Source organism: Cherax quadricarinatus, chromosome 65 (assembly GCF_038502225.1).
Source record: "Cherax quadricarinatus isolate ZL_2023a chromosome 65, ASM3850222v1, whole genome shotgun sequence".
Lineage (NCBI taxonomy): Eukaryota > Metazoa > Arthropoda > Malacostraca > Decapoda > Parastacidae > Cherax > Cherax quadricarinatus.
Genome location: NC_091356.1, coordinates 16,676,208 through 16,699,925, shown reverse-complemented (window position 1 = coordinate 16,699,925; position 23,718 = coordinate 16,676,208).

Genomic DNA, 23,718 nt, shown 5'->3' with positions numbered 1-23,718 from the left:
CAGCGGCTCAGTGCGGCTGTTCAAAGGGGTAATGCCTTCTGTATTTTGGGCACACGCCCCAGCTCTGAGGAGCTGGATGAGGTTTTCGCCTTATAATCGGTGATACACACGTAACAACATGTACCTTATATGCCACCTTTATATAAACAATGTATCTCTTAAATCTTCTGTACCATATTATGTAATAAAATATTCCTATTGGTAAAAAAAATATATTTATACACACACACACACACACACATATATATATATATATATATATAGATATATATATATATATATATATAGATATATATATATATATATATATATATATATATATATATATATATATATATATAAATGCAAAACAACCACTCTGAAAGAATAGAGAAATTCCAAGCGCTTTCGTGACTACTCACATTATCAAGGAACTATGAAAGTAAAGCATCCAAGGAAGCTATATAAGGGGTCTGGCCAGCACCTCACTATCAGATCCCACAACGGTTAAACACCTGACGCGCGCCGACCCAACTTGGATAGGTCCTTTGCACAACTCACCCACAAACTATTCTACCCAAGAAAATTTAAAAATTATTATTTGTCCAGTGTATTATTAAATTCTTCCCAAATTCTATTAATTATAAATGGATCTAATTTATATAAACCGAAGGAAATATTCATATTATTGTCAAAACTATTGTCAAAAATATAAATTATCCAAATGGCTTGTTGATATTTTGAGCCCTATTGTTGGCAAAATTTCTAAGTTTAATGTTAAAAACAACATTGACTTGGTAGATAAATTAAGCTCCTTGACTGGCTTAAATGATTTTAACATGGTTAGTTTTGATGTTACTTCCTTGTTTACGAAAGTTCCTGTTGATGATTTATTAAGTTTCTTATCTGAAGAACTCGTTAACTATGATTTACCATTGCCAGTTCCTACTATCATTAAACTTATTAAACTTTGCATTGTTGATGCAAAATTTGTATTTAATGATAAGTTTTACACTCAGAAGTTTGGTATGGCAATGGGAAATCCTCTTTCACCTGTTCTTAGTAACCTATACATGGAATTTTTTGAAACAAGGTTGCTTAACACAATCCTCCCTAATAGAGCTAAATGGTTCAGATATGTTGATGATATTTTGTGTTTTATGCCCAAAAATGTAGATATACACCATTTCCTTGGAAAATTAAATAGCTTAGCCCATTCTATTAACTTTATTGTTGAGTTTGAAGAAAATAACTTATTGCCTTTTCTAGATGTTTTAATTATTAAGGGTAATAATGAATTCAAATTTAAAATTTACAGAAAACCTTCAAATAACTGTTCCTATGTCCACTATTATTCCTCGCATCCAGATAGAGTCAAACTGTCTGTTTTCTCATCAATGTTTTTGAGAGCTTTACGAATTTGTAGTCCTGAGTTCATAGATGAGGAAATATCCAAAATTTATGAAATAGGTAATGATTTAAAATACCCAAGAAATGTAATTGATAAATCTTTTAAAGTTGCTAGAAATACTTTTTACAATCCAAAAAGGGACACCCAGCCTTATTCAACTAAAAATATGTTGGTTCTCCCTTACCATGAAAACTTGGTTGATATGCCTTCTCTTCTTAAGACTTTTAATACTAAAGTTGTATTCAAAAATCTTGATACAGTAAAAAAAACTTTTGATAAAGAATTCCCCCAAAATGCTGATGGATGTGTCTATAAGATTCCTTGTAAAATTTGCGATAAAGTTTATTACGGTCAAACTGGTAAAAATCTCGAACTAAGATTAAAACAACATAAATATAGCATTAGAACTGGACAAGATTCCAATGCTCTATTTATTCATGTAAGAGATTTTAACCATCCAATTGATTTTCAAAAAGTTGAGAAAGTAGTATCAAGCAAGTCCATGGTCGACAGGAATGTAATTGAATCTTGTTTCATAAAAAGCAGTTTTGACAATAATATGAATGTTTCCTTCGGTTTATATAAATTAGATCCATTTATAATTAATAGAATTTGGGAAGAATTTAATAATACACTGGACAAATAATAATTTTTAAATTTTCTTGGGTAGAATAGTTTGTGGGTGAGTTGCGCAAAGGACCTATCCAAGTTGGGTTGGCGCACGTCAGGTGTTTAACCGTTGTGGGATCTGATAGTGAGGTGCTGGCCAGACCCCTTATATAGCCTCCTTGGATGCTTTACTTTCATAGTTCCTTGATAATGTGAGTAGTCACGAAAGCGCTTAGAATTTCTCTATTCTTTCAGAGTGGTTGTTTTGCATATTCTGAAATCACCTGTTTACTGTGATCTTATTGCATATATATATATATATATATATATATATATATATTTATACATGTATATATATATATATATATATATATATATATATATATAAATGTATATATATATATATATATATATATTCATGTATATATATATATATACATATATATATATACATATATATATACATGTATATATATATATATATATATATATATATATATATATATATATATATATGTACATATATATATATATATATATATATATATATATATATATATATATATATATATATATATATATAAACACTGATCTCTGGCCGAAGGAGGCTTGAACCTACAAACCTTGGAACAAGGTACGCAGTGCTTTACCATTCTCACCACACTGGACCAATAGGTAGGTTCGAGTCTCTTTTGGCCAGAGATCAGTGTTTGTGTATATTTCGCCTGCTCTTGCGAATTCCTTGCATTGTTAATATCTCTAGTAAGGCTGATGCATGCAGCGGATGAGATGAAAATCTGTAAGCCTTCTCCCTGAAAGCTGGCTGCCTTGGATCAACGTCTAGCGTGAGCTGGGAGCCAAGGTATTGTCCAGTGTGATGAGAACGGTAAAGCACTGCGTACCTTGTTCCAAGGTTTGTAGGTTCGAGTCTCCTTCGACCAGAGATCAGTGTTTGTGTATATTTCGCCTGCTCTTGCGAATTCCTTTCATATATATATATATATATATATATATATATATATATATATATATATATATATATATATATATATATATATATATATATATATATATATACATATATATATACAAACTTTGTAACATTGTGTCCATGTCCTCAGCACGACTCGAACCTGCAAACTCTGTATCAGAATACGCAGTACTTTACCACGGAGCATATAAAGTAATAATCATTGCTCCGAGGAAGTGGAAGGTGTGTATTATTACTAGGACCCAAAGAACTTCAGCATCACCGAGGCATTTTCCCTGGAAGTGAAGAGTTGTTGAGGTTCAATCTTAATAGTCTGCAGCACCTGCTGTTTCAGAATATTTTTTTTCAATGTTTTTCCAGTTAAATGAAAGAGTCATTTAAGACAATATTTACTTTTTTTGAATGATCTCATTTTCTCCACTTGCCTTTCTAGTGAATCGCTGTTATAAAGCTTACTAGCATCAAGATGATGAGAATGATATGCGTTGTGCTGGTGGCTGTGTCGGCCGTGATGCTGGTGGCAGCCAACCCACAGAATCCTCCTCCTCCTCCAGACGGCCGCCCTCACGGTCCCCGCTGCATGGGTAAGTCTTGACTGCAGTAGTGATAGTTGTACTAACATCAGCAATAGCAGATGAACAAGTAGTGAGAAAGACTATGCTTGCAAAGAACATAATAATTAAGGTTTCGTAGAGTTCCTGGCAATCAGCATTAATAATAATACTTATACTAACATCAGCAGCAGTAGTAATATTAATATCAGGAGCAATAGTAGTAGTAGTTATACTAACATCATCAGTAGTAGTCGTAACATTAGAGGTAGTTGTATTAACATCAGCAGTACAAGTAGTTATGCTAACATCAGTAGTAACAGTTGTAGCATTAGTGGTAGTTGTATTAACCTCTCCCCACTGGGCTCGAAGAGTGTGGTAGCTTCGTAGCAGCAGATGACGTCAAGAGGTGAAAATGCAGCAAGCACTACAGGATCTTTTTGGAGCCACACCCCAGCTTTGGGCCGCAGCCCGAGCGCTGAGGAAACTCAAGAATGCCTCTTGCTGTGTGAGCTGACTGCTACTTCTTCACTTGTCCGTCGCACCCTCTGAAATGATGTCTGTAATAACACCAGTAGTGGTCATAGCAGTGGTGGTAGTTTATTACTCTTAGTGATAGTGGCAGCTCTAGTAACTTCTGAGCTGTTGTGGCAACAGCAGTAACGGTAGTTGTACTAACATCAGCAGTAGTAGTTGTACTAGAGATAGTTGTACTAACACCAGCAGTTCTAGTCATAATAGCGGTGGTAATTATAATAATCGAAGCAGTAGTGGTAGTTATATAACACTCGGTAATAGTGGTATTTTTATGAATCTGATCAACAGTAGTAGATGAATTAACATCAACAGAAGTAGTCGTAGTAGTATTTGTATTATCCTCAACAGTAATTATGTCAGCAGTAGTGATAATCGTACTGACATCAGCAGTAAATGTAGTAATAGATGTGATAATTACACTACTTTCAGCTGTAGAGCAAGCAGCAGTAATAGTATTAGCCAAAGTTGGGCTATTCTCAGAAGTAGTAGTAGTAGTAGTAGTAGTAGTAGTAGTAGTAGTAGTAGTAGTAGTAGTAGTAGTAGTAGTAGTAGTAGTTGTTGTAGTAGTTGTAGTTGTTGTAGTAGTAGTAGTAGTAGTAGCAGCAGCAGCAGCAGTATTTTTTGTATTAACAAAAGCGGGAGTTGAAGTTGTATAAACGTCAGCATTAGGTTTACTTATATTAACTTCAGCAGCTATGGTAGCAGTATTATCTTCAGTATTAGCTGTAGTGGCAGCCAGCAATGATCTTACTGATAGTTACGTATTTTAATAAAGATAACAAGATGAAAATTACCAATGAAATTAATTCCACACAAAACACTAAAAAAGAGAAGAAGAAAAACTTTATAAAACTGGGTTGTTTAAATGTGCGTGGATGTAGTGCGGATGACAAGAAACAGATGATTGCTGATGTTATGAATGAAAAGAAGTTGGATGTCCTGGCTCTAAGCGAAACAAAGCTGAAGGGGGTAGGAGAGTTTCAGTGGGGGGAAATAAATGGGATTAAATCTGGAGTATCTGAGAGAGTTAGAGCAAAGGAAGGGGTAGCAGTAATGTTAAATGATCAGTTATGGAAGGAGAAAAGAGAATATGAATGTGTAAATTCGAGAATTATGTGGATTAAAGTAAAGGTTGGATGCGAGAAGTGGGTCATAATAAGCGTGTATGCACCTGGAGAAGAGAGGAATGCAGAGGAGAGAGAGAGATTTTGGGAGATGTTAAGTGAATGTATAGGAGCCTTTGAACCAAGTGAGAGAGTAATTGTGGTAAGGGACCTGAATGCTAAAGTAGGAGAAACTTTTAGAGAGGGTGTGGTAGGTAAGTTTGGGGTGCCAGGTGTAAATGATAATGGGAGCCCTTTGATTGAACTTTGTATAGAAAGGGGTTTAGTTATAGGTAATACATATTTTAAGAAAAAGAGGATAAATAAGTATACACGATATGATGTAGGGCGAAATGACAGTAGTTTGTTGGATTATGTATTAGTAGATAAAAGACTGTTGAGTAGACTTCAGGATGTACATGTTTATCGAGGGGCCACAGATATATCAGATCACTTTCTAGTTGTAGCTACACTGAGAGTAAAAGGTAGATGGGATACAAGGAGAATAGAAGCATCAGGGAAGAGAGAGGTGAAGGTTTATAAACTAAAAGAGGAGGCAGTTAGGGTAAGATATAAACAGCTATTGGAGGATAGATGGGCTAATGAGAGCATAGGCAATGGGGTCGAAGAGGAATGGGGTAGGTTTAAAAATGTAGTGTTAGAGTGTTCAGCAGAAGTGTGTGGTTACAGGAAAGTGGGTGCAGGAGGGAAGAGGAGCGATTGGTGGAATGATGATGTAAAGAGAGTAGTAAGGGAGAAAAAGTTAGCATATGAGAAGTTTTTACAAAGTAGAAGTGATGCAAGGAGGGAAGAGTATATGGAGAAAAAGAGAGAGGTTAAGAGAGTGGTGAAGCAATGTAAAAAGAGAGCAAATGAGAGAGTGGGTGAGCTGTTATCAACAAATTTTGTTGAAAATAAGAAAAAATTTTGGAGTGAGATTAACAAGTTAAGGAAGCCTAGAGAACAAATGGATTTGTCAGTTAAAAATAGGAGAGGAGAGTTATTAAATGGAGAGTTAGAGGTATTGGGAAGATGGAGGGAATATTTTGAGGAATTGTTAAATGTTGATGAAGATAGGGAAGCTGTGATTTCGTGTATAGGGCAAGGAGGAATAACATCTTGTAGGAGTGAGGAAGAGCCAGTTGTGAGTGTGGGGGAAGTTCGTGAGGCAGTAGGTAAAATGAAAGGGGGTAAGGCAGCCGGGATTGATGGGATAAAGATAGAAATGTTAAAAGCAGGTGGGGATATAGTTTTGGAGTGGTTGGTGCAATTATTTAATAAATGTATGGAAGAGGGTAAGGTACCTAGGGATTGGCAGAGAGCATGCATAGTTCCTTTGTATAAAGGCAAAGGGGATAAAAGAGAGTGCAAAAATTATAGGGGGATAAGTCTGTTGAGTGTACCTGGTAAAGTGTATGGTAGAGTTATAATTGAAAGAATTAAGAGTAAGACGGAGAATAGGATAGCAGATGAACAAGGAGGCTTTAGGAAAGGTAGGGGGTGTGTGGACCAGGTGTTTACAGTGAAACATATAAGTGAACAGTATTTAGATAAGGCTAAAGAGGTCTTTGTGGCATTTATGGATTTGGAAAAGGCGTATGACAGGGTGGATAGGGGGGCAATGTGGCAGATGTTGCAAGTGTATGGTGTAGGAGGTAGGTTACTGAAAGCAGTGAAGAGTTTCTACGAGGATAGTGAGGCTCAAGTTAGAGTATGTAGAAAAGAGAGAAATTTTTTCCCAGTAAAAGTAGGCCTTAGACAAGGATGTGTGATGTCACCGTGGTTGTTTAATATATTTATAGATGGGGTTGTAAGAGAAGTAAATGCGAGGGTCTTGGCAAGAGGCGTGGAGTTAAAAGATAAAGAATCACACACAGGGTGGGAGTTGTCACAGCTGCTCTTTGCTGATGACACTGTGCTCTTGGGAGATTCTGAAGAGAAGCTGCAGAGATTGGTGGATGAATTTGGTAGGGTGTGCAAAAGAAGAAAATTAAAGGTGAATACAGGAAAGAGTAAGGTTATGAGGATAACAAAAAGATTAGGTGATGAAAGATTGAATATCAGATTGGAGGGAGAGAGTATGGAGGAGGTGAACGTATTCAGATATTTGGGAGTGGACGTGTCAGCGGATGGGTCTATGAAAGATGAGGTGAATCATAGAATTGATGAGGGAAAAAGAGTGAGTGGTGCACTTAGGAGTCTGTGGAGACAGAGAACTTTGTCCTTGGAGGCAAAGAGGGGAATGTATGAGAGTATAGTTTTACCAACGCTCTTATATGGGTGTGAAGCATGGGTGATGAATGTTGCAGCGAGGAGAAGGCTGGAGGCAGTGGAGATGTCATGTCTGAGGGCAATGTGTGGTGTGAATATAATGCAGAGAATTCGTAGTTTGGAAGTTAGGAGGAGGTGCGGGATTACCAAAACTGTTGTCCAGAGGGCTGAGGAAGGGTTGTTGAGGTGGTTCGGACATGTAGAGAGAATGGAGCGAAACAGAATAACTTCAAGAGTGTATCAGTCTGTAGTGGAAGGAAGGCGGGGTAGGGGTCGGCCTAGGAAGGGTTGGAGGGAGGGGGTAAAGGAGGTTTTGTGTGCGAGGGGCTTGGACTTCCAGCAGGCATGCGTGAGCGTGTTTGATAGGAGTGAATGGAGACAAATGGTTTTTAATACTTGACGTGCTGTTGGAGTGTGAGCAAAGTAACATTTATGAAGGGATTCAGGGAAACCGGCAGGCCGGACTTGAGTCCTGGAGATGGGAAGTACAGTGCCTGCACTCTGAAGGAGGGGTGTTAATGTTGCAGTTTAAAAAGTGTAGTGTAAAGCACCCTTCTGGCAAGACAGTGATGGAGTGAATGATGGTGAAAGTTTTTCTTTTTCGGGCCACCCTGCCTTGGTGGGAATCGGCCAGTGTGATAAAAAAAAAAAAAAAAAAAAAACGAATGAAAACAAAGCAACGCAAGCGTCAGTGCGCGACTAAGCTTTGACCCAGTGACTTTATATTAGGTTACCACTTTTATTATTCACAATTATAACCAACAATGAAAGACGTTAATGCCATCCAAACCATAACATTATTTTTAACACACCGGCCGTCTATCAACAAGGAAGAGTGACTCGAAAGACAGACAATACTTTCATCGTCACTCATTGAGTCACTCTTGCCAGAAGTATGTTGACATCACTGTGATATACCCGCTGCTTCTCAGAGTGCAGGTACTGTACTTCCCACCTCCAGGACAAGGAAAGTCTTACTGGTTTCCCGAATTCCTTTATAAGGTGTTACCTAATTCACACTCCAACAGCACGCCGTCATAAAAAACGATTTGCCCCCTCGTACATCTAACGTATTCAAGCCTTATGGATGTCCAAGCTTTTTCCTCAAATTTTCGTTTGACAGTCCCTGCCTCTTCTTTCCTTAACTTAAGAATTATTCATTCTTAGTCATTCTATTTTGCTCCATCCTAGAAAAATCCTCTACAGCGCCTAATTAATACTTTTGTTAGTTCCACATCTCATAATCTCCAAGCTCTAAATTCTCTGACTAATAGTTACCCCGGATATTATTCTAAAACACGTCATCTCTACTACCTCCAGCCTCATCCTCACTGCAACGTTTAAAACCATGTTTCACTCTTCTTCTACTTCACTCTCCAATGGAAGAAGAATTGAATGGATTATTTTCACTAATATTTATTCCTTAAAAAGGATTACAATTTTTTCCCTCTCAGAATATCTTTCCATAAAGTGTGAGCAATCAGGAGAGTGCGTAGGATTAGATGCCGGTAAAGAGCATTTGATCCATACAATACTCTAAAAGCAAGGTTTCTTTTCATCGGATCAGATCAAATCTCCCGTTACCTATGTTACGTGAGACCCTCAAGGATTCAGCGCTAAACCATAAAGATAATATCAGTTATTTAGAAGTCTAATTTTAATGTTATTGATTTTATTACTGTGTGTATTACAGAAAAGTTGTGCAACAATGCTACAACCTGTGCTGAGTGTGTCAAGGCTCTCATTCCCAGAGAAACAGCACGTCCCTGTTTCCACGGAAAACGTAAGTAATTCCAACCCTTTCTTCGGAGTTAAACAGAATTCATCGTTCTCCTAATACAGGCAGTAAATACCACTGATATCCCTTACAGTTATACCCTTTACAGTTATATGTCTTACAGTTATATTCTTTACAGTTATATCCCTTACAGTTATATCTCTTACAGTTACATCCCTTAGAGTTACCTCTCTTACAGTTATATCCCTTACAGTTATATCCCTTACAGTTATATCCCTTATAGTTATATCCATTACGGTTATATCCTTTACAGTTATATGTCTTTCATTTATGTGCCTAACAGTTATATCCCTTAAAGTTATATCCATTACAGTTATGTCCCTTACAGTTATATCCCTTACAGCTATACCCCTTACAGTTATATGCCTTACAGTTGTATGCCTTACAGTTATATTCCTTACAGTTATATCCCTTACAATTATATCCCTTTCAGTTATATGCCTTAGAGTTATATCCCTTACAGTTATATCCCTTAGAGTTATATCCCTTAGAGTTATATCTCTTACAGATATATCCCTTACAGTTATATCCCTTACAGTTATATCCCTTTCAGTTGCATCCCTTACAGTTATATACCTTACAGTTATATCCCTTAATGTTATATCCCTTACAGTTATATTCCTTACAGTTATATCCCTTAGAGTTATGTGCCTTATAGTTATATGCCTTACAGTTATATGCCTTACAGTTATATCCCTTATAGTTATATCCCTTACAGTTATATCCCTTACAGTTATATCCCTTTCAGTTATATCCCTTACAGTTATATGCCTTACAGTTATGTCCATTGCAGTTATATCCCTTACAATTTTATCCCTTACAGTTACATGACTTATAGTTATATACCTTATAGTTATATCCATTACAGTTATATCCCTTACAGTTATAAACCTTACAGTTACATGCGTTACAGTTACATCCCTTTCAGTTATATCCCTTACAAATATATGCCTTACAGTTAGATCCCTTACTGTTATATCGCTTACAGTTATATTCCTTAGAATTATATGCTTTACAGTTATATCCCTAACAGTTATATGCCTTACAGTTATATCCCTTACAGTTATATCCCTTACAGTTATATCCCTTACAGTTATATCCCTTACAGTTATATCCTTTTCAGTTATATCCCTTACAAATATATGCCTTACAATTATATCCCATACTATTATATCCCTTAGAGTTATATGCCTTACAGTTATTTGTCTTACAGTTATGTGCCTTAAGTATAAGGGATATAAAGTTATTTGTCTTACAGTTATGTGCCTTAAGTATAAGGGATATAAAGTTGTTTGTCTTACAGTTATGTGCCTTAAGTATAAGGGATATAAAGTTGTTTGTCTTACAGTTATGTGCCTTAAGTATAAGGGATATAAAGTTATTTGTCTTACAGTTATGTGCCTTAAGTATAAGGGATATAAAGTTGTTTGTCTTACAGTTATGTGCCTTAAGTATAAGGGATATAAAGTTGTTTGTCTTACAGTTATGTGCCTTAAGTATAAGGGATATGAAGTTATTTGTCTTACAGTTATGTGCCTTAAGTATAAGGGATATAAAGTTGTTTGTCTTACAGTTATGTGCCTTAAGTATAAGGGATATAAAGTTGTTTGTCTTACAGTTATGTGCCTTAAGTATAAGGGAAATAAAGTTGTTTGTCTTACAGTTATGTGCCTTAAGTATAAGGGATATAAAGTTGTTTGTCTTACAGTTATGTGCCTTAAGTATAAGGGAAATAAAGTTGTTTGTCGTCGAAAATGAGGAATTTTATTTTTAATTCAGGAAGAAATTTACAACAGTTTTTCACTCTGTTTTAAGGCATTAACAGATCAACTGAAGGAATTTAGGTTATAGCAAAAAAAAAAAAAAAAAAAAAAAAGAAATCAGCAATGTAAGTGAAGAGGAGGAAACGGAACCCACTGCTACACATTCAGGAAAAATTCGAATCCACTTTTATCTAATTATGCACACATAATTCTGTTCACTCCTGTGGTAGGTGGAATGTTTATGTAGGATGTTTATATAGGAAGTTTATGTAGGATGTTTATGTAAAATGTTTGTGTAGAATGTTTATGTAGGATGTTTATGTAGGATGTTTATGTAAAATGTTTGTTTAGAATGTTTATGTAGGATGTTTATGTAGGGTGTTTATGTAGGGTGTTTATGTAGGATGTTTATGTAGGGTGTTTATGTAGGATGAATGATGCCAATTCTTTAAAAAACAGATTTTCTTAAATGTATTTAAAATTATATTGCATTAAATTCATTAAATAAGTTTTTAATGATTTTAAAACGTATAATGGACACAGGGAAGGAGCAGAGCAAAATATTTTTATGTATTTCAAAAACCCTGCTGGGTAAAGACCAAAAGATTCATACATACCTGAAAAAACGCTGATGAATCGCCCCATAACACGTTTAGTTTCAGTATCATTTCATAATTAATACAACACTTTATATCTATCATATTTCAACAGCTTAATATGAAAAATGAGTTTACTTCAAAGTAACTAGATTTATACAATTTGTTGAGTAGAGAAAATGCTTAAGTTAATATACCTTTTGTGTTTTTGTTTTTTTTCAGCCTGCGACAGTACCCTTATCACCTGCCTGAATAATCTGAACTCGAAGGTAAGTCCTCCAACAACATTCGGAAGAATTCTGGTATTTCGCTCATACAGGCTTCAGGGAGAGAGCTTTTCATATAATTTAAGTGTGTTAATAAAATTTGTTTAACTAGTGGGAGGTCTTGTCAGTGAGTGGACCTAGGGGGCGTTGACCCCCGCAGCACTCTCCAGGTAGACTCCAGTTAGTTTCAAGTAACTACGAATATGTATTTAAAGCTATAATCCTCCCTTCCTCACTATTGATATTCTAACCATAATTTATTTTCTTTTATATTCAATAATATGAATGTCTTGTGAGTATGTAAGAAAGTACACATGTGTTTGCAGTGATAAATAATCTGCAGTGACTGACTGACAGTGACTGAGTGGCGGTGACTGAGTAGCAGTGACTGAATGTTCTCACAAATATTGCAGTGTATTTTAAATACATATTTGTTAATATATATATATATATATATATATATATATATATATATATATATATATATATATATATATATATATATATATATATATATATATATATATATGTCGTGCCGAATAGGCAGAATTTGCGATCTTGGCTTAAATAGCAACGCTCATCTTGCCATATAGGACAAGCGAAAATTTGTGAATGCAATAATTTCGCCAAAATCATTCTGAACCTAACGAAAAAAATATATTTTACTGTGTTTGTTTAGTATTAAATTATTGTAAACAAATCTAAAATATATATAGTTGGGTTAGGCTAAAATAAATTGTTCTTGTTATAATAAAGTTAGGTAAGTTTTCTATGATTCTTTTGGAGCAAAATTAAAAATTTTTACATTAGCATTAAAGAAAAAAATATATCTTTAAACATATAAGAGAAAATTTTAGAAAGGACTTAATTTTAAATGAGTTCTTGCTAATTGACCAGTTTTACATATTCGGCACGACATATATATATATATATATATATATATATATATATATATATATATATATATATATATATATATATATATATATATATATATATATGTTGTCCAACAGGCTGGTGCCTGCTTCCCAGCATCTGGGTAATGTGTCCCAGCTGTGCTGCTCTACCTGCCCACCACCTGTTGACGTTCCATCCGCCTGCTGACGAACCACCTGTTGTAGTCCAATCTGTCAACTTCCTGTTAACTTGTCACCTTTTCACATAAGCTTGAAGACAAACTGATGACTGAGTTCAACAGAAAAAAAAATTATTTGTCGTGGAAGAAAGAAAAAGATTAAAATAAAATCACAACAGGTAAAAAGTAATTGATAGCAAAATGAAAGAAACGGAATGAGCATGAAAAAAACAATAATCTAAAATTTTTAGGAAATCCAACACAGCAGCAAGAACATCTGCTGCACAAAAAACTATTTCCAATGACAAAATATAGTTAACAGGATATCCCCCACCAAAAAAAAAAAAATATTTAGCTTTCCTAACTGCAGCGTTCAGTAATAGCACGCCAGTCCTTCTAATTGGAAAATCTTTCTCTCTATCATTCCAACTTCACCACAGCCGCTGGAAACTCATTACCACTCTACCACAGCTGCTGGTAAATATCTTCTTCTGTACCACACCCACTGAAATATATTTCAGTCTTATTCTACCACAGCTACTGGAAAATATGTTAGTCTCATTTCACAAGGGCCGCCCCTCGGACCACTTCACCTATAGCAGCTACTGCATGTTCAAAACACCTGTTATATACTGTCTCTAAATAAATTCGCTTTTAGTTGAATATTTTTTATTTAATACCCTCATGAAATTTTATTAGAACTTTAAAGTGGTTGATTATTATATTCAGGGAGAATCGCTTCATAGTGGTCACTCAGCGCCTGAGGACTTGAATCTTTGAATCAAGAGCCCTAATCAAGTTATATTTTGTATTTAGGCATTTTTTTTAATTTAAAAGAGGTATTATAATTAAAGGCAAGTGTTAAATCCGTGAGATAAAGTATAAAAAAATACTGTATAATCCGTATACGCGGATTCTCTCTTCGGTGTTTTAGTTATCCACTGGTTACTGTGGGCCAAAAAAGCCCTTAATTTTGCTTTATAATGGCCCCTAAAGTGCAAAACTAGTGACGATGGCAGTTCTTCAAAGCCTAAGAAAAGCCGTGAAATGTTTCCCATCAGTGAAAAATTGCTAATTCTTGACTTATTTCACATAATTTATCAATTAAACTTTTTCATAGGTATGTATGTAAATGAAAAAATAATTATATTTAGGGTTTGCTATTATCCACAATTTCAGGTATCCACGGTAGGTCTTGGAATGTATTATCAGCAGTATTAAGGTTAAATAGGGTTGTAAATAATTATATTTTATTAAATCAACATTATACAGATAAGACAAATACTGTTATTTATTAGTGATCATAAAAGACATTCTTCATATATTTCACAGAAATAAATGTTGCTGAAAAATTTGGCACATTAAAGATCTCAGACTTCATAGCTAGTATCTGTTCTCCTTTCTGATATCAGTTGTTCTGCTCCAGTTAACTGAAGGACAAGTTGTAGTAAGTCTGTTAAAAGCCAAAAACTGGGAAGGTTCTGGCTTGTTTGGTCGAGGATCGTGCTAAGTTCGTCACATCTGTAATATGGTTTAACACTTGCCCAAGAATGTAATAAGATCTTTTCTTAATAAAGTGGCCATCTTCTACAGAGGTGGGATGATCCAAACAAGAAGAAACACTTTCATCATCACTGTCTTGCCAGAAGAGTGCCAGTACTACAATTAAAACTGCAAGTGTCCCTACCCGTCCTTCTGAGTGCTGGCACTGTACTTTCTACTCCAGGTCCCGAGTCTGGCCCCTCCTTCAGAGTTCAGGCAAATGTACTTCCCACTCCAGGACTCAAGTTTGGCTAACCGGTTTTCCTGAATCCCTTCATAAATGTCCCCAACAGCTTATATGCTTTCTGGATGTCTGAGCTCCTTGCACACAAAACCTGTAGCCCCTCCTTCCAAACTTTCATAAGATGGCCCAACTTCTTACCTCTGTTACAGATTTATATGTCTTACTAAATGTCCAAGCCACTTCAACAACCCCCTCTTCAGGCCTCTGGATAATACTTTTAGTAACCCCCGCATCTCCTAATCTCCAAGCTAATTCTCTGCATAATACATACCACACATTGTCCTCAGATATATGACATCCCCACTGCCTCCGACCTTCTCCTTGCTGCAACATTTACAACCCATGATTCTTCACACCCAGCTATGAGTGTTGGTTTCACTATGCTGTCATGGCTCCATGGATATTGTTCTTTGTCTCCACAGATGCCTCAATACGCCACTCGCTTTTTTTCCCTCGTCATTTCTATGGTTTGTCTTATCTTTCATAGACCCATATGCTGACACGCCCACTCCCAAATATCTGAACACATTCACTTCCTCCATACTCCCTCCCTCCAGTCTCTCGTTACCCAAATCTTTTGTTACCCTTACCATCCTGTTCTTTCCAACGTTCACTTTCCTTCTTTTACATACCCTCCCAAATTCATCCACCAACCTTTGGAACTTCTCTTAAGAATCTCCCAGAAGCACATTATTATCAGCAAAAAACATTTGTGATAACTCTCACTTTGTGTTAGGTTCTTTATCTTCTAATCCAGCATCCCTGGATTCACTTCACTTATAACCCTATCTGTAATTATATTAAACCACCATGGTGACAACACACATCCCTATCTAAGGCCAACTTTTACTGGAAAATAATCTTCCTCTTTCCTACACACCCTAACCTGAGTCTCACTAACCTCATAAAAACTCTTAAGTGCTTTCAGTAACCTACCACTCATTCCAAACACTTATAACATCTGCCACCCTTTTCTTCCCTATCCACCCTATCAGATGCCTTTTCCAAATCCATAAATGTAACAAAAACTTCTTTATCCTTATTTAAACACTGTTCACTTGCATGATTCATTGTAAACACTTGGTATACATATCACTTACCCTTGCTACAGCCTCTTTGTTCATATGCTCTACATCTTACCATTTACTCTTTCAATAATAAACTGTACCATACACTTTACCAGGTATACTCAATAGGCTTATTTCCCAATAATTCTTACACTCTCTTTTGTCCCCATTTTCTTTATACAAAGATATACTATGTATGATCTGCCAATCCCTAGGTACATTCCCTTTATTCTTAAAATTACTAAATGAAAGCACTAACCACTCCAAAACTATATCCCCACCTTCTTTTAACATTTCTGTCTTGATCCCATCAATCCCATCTGCTTTTCCCTCTTTCATTTTACCCACAGCCTCATGCACTTCCCCCACATTCACGTCTGGCTCTTCTTCACTCCTCAAAGGTATAACAGCTCTTGCCATGGGTCTTGAGAGAAGGATCAGAGGAACTGTGTGAGACACTAGCAACTATATGCAACAGGTCAATCGATACAGGCCAACTACCATAATGTGGAAGACAAATGTAGCACCAGTACTATAGAAAGGGTACAGAAAGGCAATATTAAACTACAGACATTTGTCACAGACGTTCACAGTACGCACGGTTATGGAGAAAATTATCAGAAGAGTTGTGGAGCACCTATAAAAGAGTGGGTTCATACATGAGAAACATCACGGGTTTACAGATACTAAACCCTGTCTCACAAGCCTACTAGACAAGGTAAGACATGTAAGGTACGAGAGAATGGGATGGATAGATCCCATACTGTTGGACGGTATTAAGGTTTTTGACATAGTACTGCACAAGAAACTTAAATAAATGCTAGAGAAGTAAACAATAATAGCAGGGAAGGCATTACCATGGTTCAAGGAATACCTAACAAAGGAAACAACGAATGATTTCCGAGATGTGTCGGAATGGATGTACGTGATGACTGGGGTCCCACAAAGCTCAATACGTGAAATGGATTTATTTCTTATATACATGAACAAAATGAAGGAAGGGATAGAGTCAGAGGTATCCCTTTTCGAAGCTGATGTGAAACTAATGAGGAGAATAAAAGTAGATGAGAACAAGGAAAGACTATAAGTGAAACTGGACAGGTTTCAGGTCTGGTGTGACAAGTGGCTCCTGGAATTTATTCCTAGCAAGTGCAAAGTTATGAAGATGGGAAGGGCAAAGAAGGCTGCAGACGAAGTACAGGTTAGGGGCGAAAAGAGTCATTCACTTCAGTATATACGACTTACATCATGTCCATAATGGAGATTGCAATACCAGAATGGAACCCATCCACACCTTGTCAAGCAGGTCAAGAAATTGGAGATATTGCAAAGGTTTGCAAATGGACTAGTCCCGGAGCTAAGGGGTATGTCATGTGAAGACAGGTTAAGGAAACTAAACCTAATGACAGTAGAGGAAAGAAGGACTAGAGGTGATACGATAACAGCATATAAAGTACTGAGAGGAACTGATAGGGTGGACAGGGTCAGAGCTCTTATTTCCCTTCTAGAGACGGGAAATAAGAACATGAGGGCATAGCTGGAAGTTGTAAACACAGATGAGCCACTGAGAAGTTAGGAAGTATTTCTTCACTCTTTGGGCAGTCAGGAAGTGAAACGACTTGGAAAGCGGAACAGTTTAGACAGGATCCATATATTGCTTTAAGAATATGTGCGATAAGGCCTTAAATGCCAGGAAAGCGAACCTTCTAGCGATCAATGAAGAGTTGGGGCCAAGAGCTGAGTGTCGGCTCCTGTAGACACTTACGGGTGACTTCACACACACAAGTTTTCAGCAAGAATAGTTCCGGAACTAAGGGGTATGTCATATGAGGAAATGTTAAGTAAACTCAACCTGACGACACCAGAGGAATATGTGGAACATGATAACGATGAGTAAAATACTGAGAGGAATTGACAAAGTGGACAGCGCTAGAATGTTTCAAAATGGAACACAGGAACAAGGTGATACAACTGGAGGTTAAAAACTTAGGTGAATCATATGGATGTTACGAGGTATTTCTTCAGGCTTAGAATTGTCAGGAAGTGGAGCACTCCGGAGATTGAAGTAGTTGAAGCAGAATCCTTGCATAGCTTTAAGAAGAGGTACGATAAAGTTGTTGGAGCAGTAACGACCAGCGAATAGACAAGGCAAGGAGTTGTGACTCGACCCATGCAACCACTTATAGGTGAAGAACATATAGGTGAGCACACACACACACATACACACACACATACACACACACACATACACACACACACACATATACACACACACACACACATACACACACACACACATACACTGCGTATTCCAAAGGAAAGAAAAAATCAGGGTGGAGTAGTTGAGGCAAGTGTGTGACGGAGACTCGGTGTGTGTGTGTGAAATTGGCTTGTGGCCCCAAAGTGGTCGTGTGGCCCCTCCTGCGGCCACTGATGGCTGGCCACAGCACCCCACACCCACCCACACACTAAATTGAACGAGGCACAGTGTGTTCCTACCTACCTTCCAGGGAGCAAGTTGCATAGTTGATGGTGCAGGGAGTGATGGTGTTGTTGATGGTGTTGGTGGTGGTTGCTACGGATTGGTCTGGTGGTGTTGATACCTACATGTATAAGAAAATTATTTAAGTATACAAGATAGACTAAAATTAACTTGAAATAAATATAAAGAGATTCAACATATAAATATTGAAAGTATGTTTTTGAATGAACCGAATATTTATTCTAACCTCTATTTCTAATATACCTCCTGAACCTAAGCTAAAAATATAACTTAATCAACCTAAAATCTGCATGCACGGCTTTGTTTACTAAATTTTTTGGAGGGGAAGGAAATGGGAAGTACTATTTAGGAGACTAGTTTTTTAATTTCCAAAATGCTTCTATATATATATATATATAATATATATATATAAATATATATAATATATATATATAATATATATATATATATATATATATATATATATATATAATATATATATATATATGCTGCATTTTGGGCACGCGCCCCAGCTCTGAGGAGCTGGATGAGATTTTCGCCTTGTAATCGGTGATACACACGTAACATGTACCGTATATGCCACCTTTATATCAACAATGTATCTCTTAAATCTTCTGTGCCATAATGTAATAAAATATTCCTATTGGTAAAAAAAAATAGTTTAAAAGATGGGGTGGTAGGGGAAGTGGAATATTCAAATGGCTTCAGGAAGAAATCCAAATATTCTTCCTTGAAGCCTTTTTATCCACTTCTCCGAGGCTATGGGTCCCACAATTTACACCAGAGGTGGACCCCATCCTATATATATATATATATATATATATATATATGCAATAAGATCACAGTAAACAGGTGATTTCAGAATATGCAAAACAACTACTCTGAAAGAATAGAGAAATTCCAAGCGCTTTCGTGACTACTCACATTATCAAGGAGCTTAGTTCCTTGATAATGTGAGTAGTCACGAAAACGCTTGGAATTTCTCTATTCTTTCAGAGTGGTTGTTTTGTATATATATATATATATATATATATATATATATATATATATATATATATATATATATATATATATATATATATATATATATATATATATATATATATATATTCTCTTAGGTTTCGTAAGATGAAATTTTAGCTTACATCTAAAGACAGCAGAAAGTGAATAACCAGAATGTTGGAAAGATTTAACCCGCGGCGTCACCACTGCTACAAAGATTTAACACGCGGCGTCACCACTGCTACAAAGATTTAACACGCGGCGTCACCACTGCTACAAAGATTTAAATCTTTGTAGCAGTGGTGACCCCGCGTGTTAACTCGCGGCGTCACCACTGCTACAAATTGCTCACCAGTTACGTCGAGGTTCACCTCTCACTTAACTTTTCTCCTCAAGGAAGGTTCCTTGATGTTGGTGAGGGGCTCTTGATTTAGGGAATTGGATCTGTGCTCCAGTTCCCCGAATTAAGCCTGAATGCCTCCCACATCCCTCCCTCAGGTGCTGTATAATCCTCCGGGTTTAGCGCTTCCCCCTTGATTATAATAATAATAATCACTTAACTTTCAACTTCAGCTCCACAAACTAATCAAGTTCCTACTTCAAAGTCTGTCATAGATGAGAGAGAAATTTGCGGAAATAAGTAAGGATATTAGCTGCTTGTTTTGCAGAAACCGAGGTTATATGAGAGTGAATGGTTTTTGCATTAGTCAAATATATGAAGCACGATCGTATGTCTGGCACCTCTGCACCTATTCATAACCCTTTCTACGCAACAAGGGCGCACAATGCGGGTCATACTCATATTCAAGTTATTTCTTGGCAAGATTGTTCAGTGGAACCATACATTTAGTCACCGTAGATGACTAGACCAGGGAAAGGTATCTGATGAAAGCATTCAGTCATTTATGGTACATTACAATATATAATATTATAACCAATGTATATTGTAATGTACCAATATGGCACATTACAATATACAGTATTATAACCAGACACGTTCACCTGGTTTGTTTACATTACGTGTGGGTTGGGTGGGACGGGGAGGGCTGCCCTGGCTGGCAACCATACTTCCCAAACCTGACTTCCTACAAATAAAACTCACCTCTCACCCTGCATGAAGACTACAAATATTTTAAGGCAATGAATGTACTGTATATGTATTTTATCGCTCTGGTGCGCTTTAATTAAATGTTATAGTATATTACGTGTGGTTTGGGTGGGAAGGTTTGTCCTGGCTGGCTCCCATACCTCCCTCACCTGGCTTCCTACAAATAAATATGACTCACTTCTCACCCTACATTCAGACTTCAAATATTTTAAGGTAAGTAATGGGAGTACTGTGTGTGTATTTTACTTTTTATTGTTTTTAATGCCTAGTTCTATTGCTAACTTAATATATGTCAGTGTAAACTTGTTGTCTGGCATTTATATGCGTTTATAAGTGGAAAAAAATTGGAGTTCTGCTTTCCGGTAGTAGCTTGGAACCTAAGCTGCCGTATATGTGGGGCCCTACTGTATATAATTTTATTAACACATGGGCCGTCTCCCACCATGGCAGGGTGGATCGGAAAAGAAAAACTTTCATCATCATTCACTCCATCACTGCCTTGCCAGTGATGGAGTGAGACTTCTCAGTGCACCACTCACCTTTTTCTCCCGCTCACTTCTATGATTCACCTCATCTTTCAAAGACCCATCTGCTGACACATCCACTACTAAATATCTGAATACATTCACTTCCTCCATACGCTCTCACTCCAATCTAATATTCAATTTTTCATCATCTAATTTTTTTTATCCTCATCACCTTACTATTTCCTACATTCACTTTTAATTTCCTTCTTTAACATACCCTATCAAACTCATTTACCAACCTCTGCAACTTATTTTCAAAATCTCCCAAAAGCGCAGTGTCATCAGTAAAGACCATCTGTGACAACTCCCACTTTGCGTTAGATTCTTTATCTTTTAACCCCACACCTCTTGGTAACACCCGAGCATTCACTTCTCTTACAACTCAATCTATACATATATTGAACAACCACGGTGACATCACACATCCTTCTCTAATTCCTACTTTCACTGGGCAATAATCTCCCTCTCTCCTACATACTCTAACCTGAGCCTCACAATCCTTGTAAAAACTTTTTACTGCTTTCTGTAGCCTACCTCCTATTCCACACATTACAAAGAACATAAGAAAGAAGGAACACTGCAGCAAGCCTACTGATACATGCAAAGCAGGTCCATGACACCCACCGGATCAGAACAATGACCACCTAGTCAGGTCACTTCCGCTTACGGAAGGAACATGGCACCAGACCTGGTAGCAAAAGCTAGTCATCTCCAACTCACACCCACCCACACCCACTCATGTATTTATCTAACCTATTTTTAAACCTACACTCGGCAGATTGTTTTATTCATCCACAACTCTATTACCAAACCAGTGCTTTCCTATGTCCTTCCTGTATCTGAACTTTTCAAGCTTGAAACCATTGTTGCGAGTCCTGTCTTGGCTGGATATTTTCAGCACGCTATTTACATCTCCTTTATCAATTCCTGTTTTCCACTTATACACCTCAATCATATCCTCCCTAATTCTACGCCTTTCTAGAGAGTGCAGATTCAGGGCCCTCAGTCTATCCTCATAGGGAAGATTTCTGATACATGGGATCAGCTTTGTCATCCTCCTCTGTACGTTTTCCAGTGCATTTATATCCAGTCTGTAATATGGTGACCAGACCTGTGCAGCCGAATCTAAATGAGGTCAAACTAAGGATATATAGAGTTAAAGAACAACTTGATGACTTTTATTATTTACACTTCTTGATATGAAGCCAAGGATTCTGTTAGCGTTATTGCGAACACATATGCGCTGTTGTCTTGGTTTCAGATTATTGCTAACCAGAACTCCTAAATCCTTTTTGCAATCAGTAGTATTAAGATCTACACTATTCCGTTTATAAGTGGCATGGTTATTGTCCTGTCCAATATTAATAACTTTGCATTTATTTATATTAAACTGCAACTGTCACTTCTCCGACCACTGCGGCAGTCTATTCAAATCATCCTGGAGTACGCTAATGTCCTCAATAAAATGAACTGGACGGCGTATTTTGGTGTCATCAGCAAATTTGCTTATGTCGCTATTTATTCTCTTAACTCTGTCATTTATGTAGACTGTGAACAACAAGGGGCCCAGCACTGACCCCTGTGGAACACCGCTTGTGACGTGCCCCCATTCCGATTTCTCCCCATTTATGCAAACTCTTTGCTGCCTATTTGTCAATTATGCCTCTACACAGGAAAAAATTTCTCCTCCTATTCTGTGTGCCTTAAGTTTCCTCAAAAGCATCTGAAGTGGAACACTATCGATAGCCTTCCTGAAGTCCATGTTCACAATATTATATTCTTTACCATGATCTACCTCCTCAAACACCTTAGTGAAAAACGTTAGTAAATTCGTAAGACAGGAACGCCCCTTAGTAAAACGGTGTTGAGATTCATTTAACAATTTATGCCTGTCAAGATGGCTACGAATTGCCTCGGCAATTATTGATTCCATAAATTTTCCCACTATGGAGGTAAGGCTTGTTGGTCTGTAGTTCGAAGCTTAGGACCTGTCACCTGCCTTGTAAGGTATTAATTACATTTGCCATTTTCCCTTGTCGGTTTGCAGTGGTATATTGAAAAAACTAGCCAAAGGTTTGCTAAGTTCCTCTTTACATTCCTTTGAAACCCTTGCAAACAATTCATCAGGGCCTGGGGATTTGTTAGGTTTTAATTTCTAAATTTGTCTGAGGACCATGTCACTAGTTACCACAATCATGCAGAATTTATTATCGTTCTGTTCTACATAATTTATTATTTCTGGAATTTCGCTAGTATCTTCCTGAGTAAAAACTGAGAGGAAGTAAGAATTGAAAATTTCACACATATCCCTAACACTATCAGTGATCTGACCTGAATTACTCTTAAGTGGACCTATCTTGTCTCTAATCTTACTTCTTTATACCTGAAAGAACCTTTTTGGGTTAGTCTTCGAATCCCTTGCGACCTTAGCCTCATAATCTCTTTTTGCCTTTCTTATTCCTTTTTTTTCTCTCTCTTTAACTGAATATACTGGTTTCTTAACTGCCCATCCCCTCTTTTGATACGCCTAAAAATGCTTCTCTTTTGACCATTGAGATGTTTTAGTCTATTGTTCATCCATTTTGGATCATTTTTGTTAGATCTAACTTCCCTACTCGGAACAAAAGTTGACTGAGCAGCTAGAACTATGCTCTGAAAAACGTCATATTGGCAACCAACACCAACTACCTGACCCATAGTCAGATCACCCCAATTTAGACCACCCAGGTAATTGTTCAGTCCCATGAAATCGGCCAAGCGAAAGTCTGGGACAGA